The sequence below is a fragment of the Nomascus leucogenys genome, chromosome 14 (assembly GCF_006542625.1).
Source record: "Nomascus leucogenys isolate Asia chromosome 14, Asia_NLE_v1, whole genome shotgun sequence".
Classification (NCBI taxonomy): domain Eukaryota; kingdom Metazoa; phylum Chordata; class Mammalia; order Primates; family Hylobatidae; genus Nomascus; species Nomascus leucogenys.
Genome location: NC_044394.1, coordinates 28,859,429 through 28,870,842, shown reverse-complemented (window position 1 = coordinate 28,870,842; position 11,414 = coordinate 28,859,429).

Below are 11,414 nucleotides of genomic sequence, written 5' to 3'. Positions count from 1 at the left end.
TATATGTTTTTCCACTTCTGGAGACATGGGAGACAAGCCTGGCAATTGACATACTGTAAGTGGGAAAAGCTTGAGATTATTTTTGGAACCAATCCATTGTCTACTCCTGTCTTCCTGATGCCAGGAAAAGGAAATATGAGTAATTGATGTCCAAGCCGAAAGCTGGTTTTCATGGTGAGAATTCCTCCTTCTTTGGTAATGTTCATATGTGGGGTTTTGAAAACAGCTTTTATAATTACAGACTATACTATTAAAGGTGTGCCACTCAATTAACCATTTGACTCCATAGCATGGGGATATCCCATAATGACAGGTTAATGGATTCCACATTTAATAAAAACAAAAGGGACCATTAGACTTCTAGTAAAGTCAGCAGCATAACTCTTTGCTAGCCATAGATTCCTTGTTAGCCTGGCCTCAAAAGCAAATGTATGGAGAGCCTTTAAGATTTCAAATGGTTTAATGAGTTTCACAGAAATGTTCAAAGGTAGCTTTCCCATCAACTTAGAATAGAGGCAGTGGAAGCTTAAATGGAGTCTTATGTTCACCTCAGGTCACCCCAGAAGTGGGATACTCAGAAACTGACCCCTTGTTCCTTGAATCTCTCAGCTAATCCTACTTCCTCTCTGAATTGTGCTCGCCAGTGTTTGAATCCATTTAAGTCAGTTCTGAGGAGGAAATTCCAGGCACTCTTCCCTACATATTCTGGCATGTAGAATCCAAAAGGAATTCTAGGGGGTGGAGGGTTGGCAGGAACACAGAGTGGGATGGGGCAGAAGTAGTGTTCCTGGGGAGGGCCTGGATGTAGGATGTCATGCCCAAACAAGGGAAGGAAAAATGCAGGCCAGTCTGGCAGGTAGGGATATTCAAGGGCTGCCAGTTGCGAGAAGCAGGATGGGGTGTTCATCAACCCGTGCCGGGTGGAGCAGGGTTATTCTGGGATATCCAATTCAAAATAGGTGGAAAAATGGGTCAGGGTTCAGGACCTAAACAATGAGGGCTAAAGGACCAGAAGTCTCCAGATAGCTACCTAGAGTATGTTTTCAAACTTTCATGTGAATATGAGTCTCACAGAAAATGCAGATTCTAATTCAGTTGGTCTGGGGTTCTACATCTCTAACACATTCTCAGGTCATGCTGCTGCTGCTGGCTCATACACCACACTTTGAATATCAAGGGGCTAGAGTATAGGGTAAGGTGTCTCCTTCTTTTTCTCCTAAACATCATGGTCCCAAGAGGAATGAGGAAGCCTTGTACTCTAGAGCCTAGGCAATAACACCACTACTGCCCAATAACACTGCTGAGAAGATACATCAGCCCCCACTGCTCGGGGGAGCAGTCAAAGTCCTCTTGTTAATTCCAGGGCAGAAGCTGAGCAACTGGCTGCTGGAAGAGACTCACAGCAAAAAACAGCCCAAAACAATGGGCAAAAGAAAGGTCATATTTGGTGAGTCCAGAGAAGAGGCTTAAGTCTCTACCCCTTTTTAATGCTTTGAAAAAAAGGATCTCTCATCACCCGCACTATGGTCAGAGCTTTGAGTAAGTTCCCTCTACAGAGTGAGCCTCAGAGTATGCTGAACAAACACTGTGATCCAGGCCAGCAGACAGGGTTGAGGGGCTACTGCTTTCTCACAGTAATCTAGGAAAATATAGAGGGAAGATTTCCTCCAGGGCTGCTTTCCAGGAGCTCTAAATTGGGTACTGTGATGGTTAGTTTTATGTGTCAACTGAGCTAGACTACAGTACCCAGTTGTTCAATAAACACTAGTCTAGGTATTGCTGCAAAGGCATTTTGTAGATGTGATTAACATCCACAATCAGCTGACTTTGAATAAAGGAATTATTCTTGATCATTTCTATGGGCCTCATCTAATCAGTTGAAAGTTTTAAGACAAAAACTGAGGTTTCTCCAAGGAGAAGAAATTTACCTGTCAATTGCAGCTCCAGCTCCTGTGGGAGAGTTTCCAGCCCTCGGGCCTGCCCTATAGATTTCAGACTTGACAGTCCCCACAATCACACAAGCCAATTCTTGAAAAACTTGTGTAATGTAGAGTCGATCCTCATTACCGATGGATTCTGTATTTGGAAATTTGCCTACTTGCTAAAATTCATTTGTAACCCCAAAACCAATACTTGCAGTGCTTCCACAATCATTCACAGACATGCTCAGAGCAGTGAAAAATTTAAGTCACCCAATGCACAAATTTTTCAGCTGAAGTCAATTGAGGCGGCACTTTCATGTTTCAGCTCTCATACTGTAAACAACTGTCCTTCTCACAGTTCATTTAGTGCCATGATTTTCACATTCTTGTGCTTTTTGTTGGTGACTTCATTGTTTAAAATGACCCTTGAGTGTAGTGCTGAGGTGTTGCTTGGTGTTTCTAAGCACCAGAAGACTGTGATGTGCCTCACAGGGAAAATACGTGTGTTACATAAGCTTCATTCAGGCACGAGTGGTAATGTTTTGGCCATGAGTTCAATGTTAATGCATCAACAGTATATATTAAATAAGGTGTCTTTAAACAGAAACACACATAAAACAAGGTAATATCTTGATCAGTTGATGAAAATGTTGTGACCAGAGGTTCATAGGAACCTAACCCTGAAGATCCCCTAGGAGCAATGGCTCAGCATTTGCTATTTCAATGTTTGTGACAGCTTTATAGAACATTGCTATCATGAATGGCAAGAACTGACTTGGGGTGTGTGTGTGTGTGTGTGTGTGTGTGTGTGTGTGTGTATGTGTCCTGCTGGTTCTGCTTCCCTATGTTCTGCTTCCCTCTGCTTCCCTGGTAGCCCCCTTACTGATGCGGATGCAATACTGCCCTTTCCTCCAGGTCTGGCTATGCCTAGCACAGATGATGAGGGTGTTATGTCCTTTCTGTATTCAGATCCTTGACAATACTCTGCAGATGGAGGGGAGGAGTCCATGTACAAACCTCCTAGTGAATGTTAACATTCCCTTTAACAAGGAGAGTTTTTCTCTTACTAGTTCATATTTAGGAATATAAAATATATGCAGGCCCAGTAATTTGGATGTTATTCCATCTCTCTGATACAGTAAGAAGTAGGCTAGACTAGATAATGACTGGAATGCATTTCAGCATTTTTAATGCAATTTGAGTGATGAGTCCCAAATTACTTTTTCAGTGTAAACCAATCAAGTATATTCTAGTTTGAGTGTCTTTACCAAAAATAAACTTCTTTATGAATGTATAAAAAGTAATTAGACTGTCTCCAAGGCATTGAGCCTATTCCCAAAGGGGGAAAGAAGCCAGCATGTCTCAGAGAAAAAGGAAAGCGTCGATTCAACAAGCCCACTGCCCTTCCTCTCCCCACCCTAGTGGTCAGTTTTCATTTTCTCGGGCTGTAGTTATGATTCCAGTTTGCCTGGCCTGCAGCTGCAGGCTTCATTCCTAATTCTAAATTTATTATCTTCCATGTTGCACTGACTGCCACAGGAGGGTCTGGGTGAGAGAAAGTAAGGTCTTAGCTCAAATCTACCCCGCTCCTGAGACGCCATGCATGCTGACTCCCTCCGTGGGCTGGGTCCACAGCCCAGCTCTACAGCGCGTGCCCGACACCTGAATAGGCCTTCAAAGGCTTACAAATAATTCTCTTTTTACTTCAAGAACATGTCACGACTAAGAATAAGCACCATGCATCAGCCACCATTGATCCTGAAATAAAATGCTGTCTGGACAAAAAAGAAAAAACTTCTTTTATGCACTGCTCCTAGGAAATCAGATCACCATTCACTTCACAGACCGTCTGCAATGTAATTCAAGTGTCAAAGAGTGTTCAAACAAACAGAGGAAGGGGAGAGCATAGTACAGCCTGAAATTTATTTGTATTCAAAAGCATTTCCCTTTAATGTTTAGCAACTTCTACGATATGAGTAGTACTGTAAGATGCTAGATGGTAAAATGGCAGCTGCCTTTTCCCATAACTACGTAAATGATATCCTAAATAAGAATGATACACTAAATCAAATGAAAATGAATGAAAAAAAGTGTCACCTCACCACCATGAAATAAAAAATTGTAGAAATATATGTAGCAAACATATTAAGTCAAATATTCTCCACTCAGAAAAAAATGCCTAAATGGCTAAATGGGACTAGCTCTTATGAAACTTGGCTTTGAGGGTCCACTGTGGCTCTTTGCTCCACATCTTCACACCCTACTGGTCACTTCCCCTTCTGGTACACCAGATGCAAGATGCTTCTTCTCTCCTCCTCCTTCTCCAGCTCTCAGCTGGTTGCCCACTTTGAGAGGGTTCAGTTGAGTCAAGGGGCCACAAGCAGCCCACCTCCTGCTGTTTAAAATAAAATTTTATAGAAACACAGCCGTGCTTATTTGTCTGTGTACCATCTATGGCTGCCTTTCATCCTACAAAGACAGGGCTGAGCAGTCACAACAGAAACTTTATGGACCATATGCCTAAAATATTTACTTTCTGATCCTTAACAGAAAAAGTTCCCCATCCCCTGAATAAAGCCCTTCACATGAAAGTATAGCACTTTTAAAAGTTACTCCTCCAGGCATGACTTAAATTTTAATAGGGAGATAATTTTCTTAATCTAAAGGAATTAATAGCAGAATTTTGGTCATTAGCAATGGAATACTTTAGAGGTATTTTGGGGTTGGAGAATTTCTTAAGCTTAATAGCCATCTATACTTCACCTGCCCATCACCCAAGTTGTAGATCTACCTATGGAGTATCTTAATAAAATTGAGAGGGTTATTAGGGTGTGGAGAAAGACTCAAAAGAGAGGTTGGTCTGAAAGGAGTTTGAGAGTGCTAAAGATGGCAGCATTTGTGGGGTCAAAAACACACAACCCAGGAGATTGCCATTTGTCTCAGTCTCACCCAAATGTTTTGTCTTATTCATAAATTTCACAAAGATATTATATTGAACTTCACAAAGTAAAACTTTTTTTTTTTTTTTTTTTTTTGAGATGGAGTCTCGCTTTGTCACCCAGGCTGGAGTGCAGTGGCGCGATCTCGGCTCACTGCAAGCTCCGCCTCCCGGGTTCACGCCATTCTCCTGCCTCAGCCTCTCCGAGTAGCTGGGACTACAGGCGCCCACCACCACGCCCGGCCAATTTTTTTTTTTGTATTTTTAGTAGAGACGGGGTTTCACCGTGGTCTCGATCTCCTGACCTCGTGATCCGCCCGCCTCGGCCTCCCAAAGTGCTGGGATTACAAGCGTGAGCACATAGATATTCTCTCTGAAGTCCCCATGAGTAGTGTTATTTATCCCTAAAGAAGTCTCCCACAACAAAACAGCAACAGAGAGCATGGTGCAGCCTTGTTTCCAGAATGCTGGGGCTCACTCCACACCAGCATTATTAAGTAGACTTAGCAAGACTTTGAAGTAGCCGCTGCACAAAGAAAACAAGAACATCTGGTTTCCCATCCCGAGGTGAATCAGAGGCTAAGCATGCATAGGAAGTAATAATCGCTTCTAACATTTGCATTTGTTCAGGATATTATAGCTCACAGAAATGTTCGCCAGAGCGTTCTTTTGTTTAATCCTCAGGACAATCCCTTAATGTGAAAATTTTCATCCCCATTTACAGGTAAGGAAATGAAGGATCTAAAGTTTGGGTTAAAAGGCTCACCCTAGATAAAACTGCTCTTGGAGATGGAGTCAGAGCAAAAACTCAGGTCTTCTGAGTTGTTTCTGGGTAGAGGGTTTATTCCCTAAGCCCATGCTGGAGGGAGTCTCAGGTCTCATCAAGAGCAGAGTAGGCCAGCACAGTCATTCACCCAATTCTTGAAGGCCAAGGTTTTGTTTCTCTTTAGGTACAAGAGTGGTAAGCAGCAACCTAAAACAGGAACGGACTCCATTCAGGTATGTGCATCAGCTACCTTGTTGGTACCAGGATGCACTGCTCCTGGACCCTCCTGGGATGGTGGTCACATACCACTAGCACCTTAAGAGGCCTTTCTGCAAACTAGAAGAAGGCAGACCAATTCCGCAAAGATGATCCTTCCCGTAGCTGACCCAGTCCTGAGCCAGGTGCAGCTCAGCAAGCCAAGCAGGCTAGATCCAGCCCCTGCTCAAGCTCTTGAACCCAGACAAGCCACCATCTCCAGGCACAGCCAATACAAGCGTTAAGTGCCCACTCAGTTCAGAGACCTCTCCTCTCCAAGAAGGGATGTATCTTAAAAGAAAGAAAAGCTTACTGAGAAGAACTGAATCCACACAATAAACACTACACAGTTTACCAAGACGGTCACAGCCACCATCTAATCTCAGTGTGGTTTGGGTGGTGATGACAGCCCTTCTGAGCTTGAGAACTGTGGCTGGTTGCAGATCAGGCCGTCTCCCTCTCGCCTGGTTCTCCCTCTTGTCTAAGCTCCTTTCTGTATCCGATTCAAGCCATTTTCCCCATTAATTCAGGTGCTACCATGTTTAACAGGAACATCCTTGAATCAGAGGGGACATATAGCTAGCAGAGGGGTAGAATTATTATTGGTGAGTGGGTGGGTAGCTGTCCCCTTCAGCATGTTTCTGTCACACCCTGACAGGGGATCCTGCTGGGACAGAGTGCCTCTTCCAGGCCCAGACCTTTCCAGGAGGGCATCTGCCATCACAGCATGTTGGATCTCTTCCTGCTCCTCCTCTAAATGTTCTCGGGAGCCCACATCATCACTTAGGTCAGGGGGCAAAGTCCAGCTGAGCTCATTAATCATATTAGAGTCACCTTTCCTGCTCAGGGATCAACAGCAGCAAGAGCTCACAATCTTCTTTCGAGTAGCTTTTTCATAGATTTGAAGGAAGAATGGATCCAAGAGCAAAACAACAGCTCCAATTAAGCCTGGGAGACTAGAAAAGAAGGTCTACTGAGAGTGCAGCTGGGAAAAGCAGGAGAGTTAGCTGGGGTCCTAGCTGATCTCAGCCATACCTCTGTCATGTGTCACGACCGAGCAGAACTGCGAACAAGACCTCAAGGCAGGCAGGTAGAAATGGACCCTCAGACTAAACGTTCAACAGACACTAAATATATTCCATTTACAAAGTGCCCTGCTAACATTTATACAGTGTGCCATGTCTTTCCAGTCCCATTCTGATGGCTACCACCATGGGCCACAGGAGAATTGTTGAGCAAGCTGAATTTGCCTTCAATAACTTCCCAGCACCTTTTCTACACACTTCCCTTTAAACTCTATTTTCTCTCATATTCAGATTTGGGTTTTAATTATCTTGTTACTGGATGTGGGGTTTAGTTACCACTTTCGTGACAATATCATATGGTGGCTTTAGATCCCTAATTATTAACTTTTGATAAATAATGAGGTATCTAGAGAACGCTGACATTTGACAGTATTTTCAGGAGTATATCCCACTCCAGGTTAGATTGTACCTTTGTAGTATTTACTCCCATCAATTCAGCCAAAATTATGTAGGTAAAATATAGCCAAGGTATGTTTATTGATGACATAAGAGTTATTAAAACAATTAATAACAGGTTTATGGTTTTTGAAATGATTATACATAAAACAGCCTTTGATCCTGTGTCAATCTCTTCAAAATATATTCATAAATATTTTTAGCCAATAGACCTTTGCTCCAAGAGTAGGTATACACTACCAAAAGCCACTGATGCCACAAAATTACTTAATTTTTGCCATCACCAAGGAAGAGGCTTTTAATTTCCCACAATAGAAATACTAAGAAAAAACTCATTCAGTGAATGTTTTGGTTTGGGGACAATTTCACAGGGTGAAGATGGGAGGGCCTTGCCCCAGCATTGACCGTGTGGATTCACCTCCTGTAACTCATGCAGTTCACAGGCTCCTCTCCTGCACAGACACCCACAGCACAGCCACTTGCATTTGAAACCCACCAGGTTCCAGCAAAGGCTTGTGGCCGACAGGTCAGTGCACTAAAGCTGTGAGCCAACAACAGGGACTTCCACTTCTGCTTTCCGAGATCAAGCTGTCTGGGGAAAATGCTGACATGTTTCTACCTCTCTTCCTGTCTCTGTCTTCCTGTTCATCTGTGTGTGCTTTTATAGCTTTCTCACTTATCACTTGTTCCACTTCATCCCAAAAGAATAAAGGAGACGAGTAATGAATTCAGACAACCTGCTAGTCCCTATTCAGTTGAACCCCTCTTAAGGCAGCCAAGAGTAAAAATCTCAGATTTTAAAAGATGATGGACACATTATGAGGTGATTATTCACACTACAAAACAGTTTTTAGAACCTGGAATAATAAAGCTGAAAAGGGATCTTAGAAATCTTTCATTACACTCACCCTCTTTTATAGATGAGACTACTAAGCCCACAGAGGGAAAATGACTCGGCCAATGACCCTCTCATTCTTAACTCATTCTTTGCAGAAAGGAAAGTTTTGCAACCAGAACTCTAAATTTTTAGAGCGATTAAAGTATGTTTATTGCCCAGGTGCAGGTGCTCACTCCTGTAATCCCGGCATGTCGGGAGGCCAAGGCAGGCAGATGGCTTAAGCTCAGGGGTTCAAGACCAGCCTGGGCAACATGGCAAAACCTTGTTTCTACATAAAATATAAAAATTATCCGGGCATGGTGGCACACACCTGTAGTCACAGCTACTTGGGAGACTGAGGTGGGAGGCTCACTTGAGTCCCAGAGGCAGAGGTTGCAGTGCATCAAGATCATACCAGTACACTCCAGCCGGGGCAACAGAGCAAGACCCTGTCTCCAAAAAAAAAAGTATGATTTTATTTAAAACTATTTAAGTTAGACACACATTCCTAGGAAAACACTATTACATGTACTGAGGGAAAATGGCTTGTGAAATGGAGTATGAATATATGTGGTACCACATTCATATATGTGGTTCCATACTCTAGAAAAATGAAAAACATTCCACATCCACATTTGTTTTAGTATTTCCTATTAACATCTTGCGTTTGGAATAAATACATGTTATTAACAGAATCATCCAGATAGGTAATTAATGAATGTCCTGAGGGTATATAATGACACAAGTATATTTTAAAGCCTTGAGAGGAGACAAATTACTAACAAGGTTAAGGCCACTTCATTTGCCCTTGATAGCCTTGTGTGAACACACTCTCAGCTGCCTTCTGAACACCCTCCATGTTCAACTTCTACAACCTGCCTCTGTGATTTATCAGGTAGCAGCTGTGTGAGCAACTAGCCGTGTGCATGTGGGCACACACATGCACCCATACACGATGCTCCTAGGAACAAAAGCTGGCACAGAATCTTAACTGAATTCAATAGAAAAAAATGATTTTTTTTTTTAACTTGGTGCAGGCATCCTTCTGAGAGCCACACTGTCACTCTGGGCTTTTGTCCTGGCTGGCTCCTGATTTTTCAATGCATGCTGAAAACACCACTCCTGCACACACACTCCCCGGAGGCAGCTTTGGCTTGCTGCCACCTGCCCTCACTGTATTAAGAAGTGTGGATCCATTGCTATTACGGAGCCTGAAGCAGAGCCAAGAAGAAATCTCAAAGGACCCGCTCCCTAGACATATGTGAATAGAATAAAAATGAGACACAAATGATAGCACAAAGCCTCCAGCACTCTAGGGACAAAGTGAGGGGCTGTGTTGCAGGTCAGGAGAATGTTCTTGTTCTTGGGAAAGAAATAAAATTAAAATATGCTATCCTTTATATATGAAGTTTCTTCAGACCTATCATCAACAGAGGGGGTCTTTTTCTGTTGTTTTCCTCCAAGTAGGAGTTGGAATTTCTTAAAGCAAAGATATACATTCAAGGCTGAGTTTAGAGGTGTCTCCATGACTACATACTGAGGGTTCCCAGCCTGCTGATCAGATAACAGAGGAAGCAATCTCATATGCTCATTTATACTAAAGTGCTAAAGATTTAATGTGTTACTTCTCCCGGAGGTAGTTAATTTACAAAGGCCCATGGACAGCAAACAATATTTAACCTAAAGGAATATACAGAACTTCAGACACCAGAATTTCAGGTAGAATTTCAGGCACCAGAGCTTTTTTAACCCTACCCAGGAAACCATTTATTAATACATGGTGTATCTAAACATATCTGTCTGATGCAGTGACAGAAAAAAAAAGAGAGTGTCATACAAAGCAAACCTACAAGAGCAAGTCATGGCTTCTGATATTTTCTCTTTCTCTTTCCCTTATCCATTCTAACCCCCTAATGGTTCCTGCAACCTCATGTCTCTGATTCCACTGTCCCATGTGATTGAACTCGTTGTGAAGATTCAGCAAAGCGTTTCTCACACGTTTCATTGGTAAAGATAAACCCAGTGCTGAGATCATTGCCAAATGAAATTAGAGGTCAAAAACAATGTCACAAAATAGAACAAAATGGCAAACATTCAGGCGGAAATGTTAGGCTACACAAGAGCTAGCACAAATAGTGCACAAAACTGCAGGAATCACCAATGTTTTTATGAGAAAGGAGGCATTTAAGCTAATGATTTAAGCTAATTCCACTGCAGTGTGGTCCAAGGGCAGGGCAAGAATATGGGTCCACCCCCCAGGGGAGGCAATCAAGGGGTCCATGGCCTGGAAGGGACTTAAAAACAATAATAAAACCCACTCAAAGCCAGTGTGCTTTTTATTATCACCACTGCAAGCAATTCTAAACAAGATCAGTGATAAACTGCTCGCCCCATCACCAAAAAAAATCTTTTGTTGGTCTAAGTTCTACACAATCGCTGAAGTTGCAGTTGAATTTTAGGAATATAAATGTATGCTTCAACTCAGCACTTTTTAAAATTGTGCCTTCCTTACTAAACATTGCATTCTACATGGGAGTTGATTCAGAGAATTAACTCCATGCATTTATTTTGAGAGTAAGTACAAAACAAAGCTTGCTTTGGGCACAGTTCGTGTCTCAGCCTCCCTGGTACTGTACTACATATTCCTGTTTTCAGACAATTGATTGAAATAAACAATGATAGCTCAGTGATTGTAAAGACAAACAGAACTTGAGTTACTTCAATTCTGTCATTCTATGTGACTGCCGGAGTTTTTTACTGTGTTTAAATTTTCTGGAATTTATTGTGAAATGAGATTTTATGTATTTCTGCCAAATGTATCCTTATGTTTAAGGCTTTTTCTTATTTATTTAATCTGTTCCTTCATGTGAAAGAAAGCTTTCAAAATTAAAATTAATGAAAAATGTTCTTTGATCAAAGATAGATAGAAACTTCATAAATATGGGAAGAAAAATAACTCTGACAAAGTCATTGACAAATTTGCAGAAGTTAATCACAAAAACAGAAACCAAAAAATCGCTATTCATGACTGTGAAAGACCAATATGTAGGTATAAGTTTTCATCCCTTTATTCAAAAAAATACATTAATGAAACTAAAAATACTATACTATAACTTTCTTTCCTTTTTTGGATTGTAGCATTTACTGTATTTTTAGTTTTTATTGATATGACACA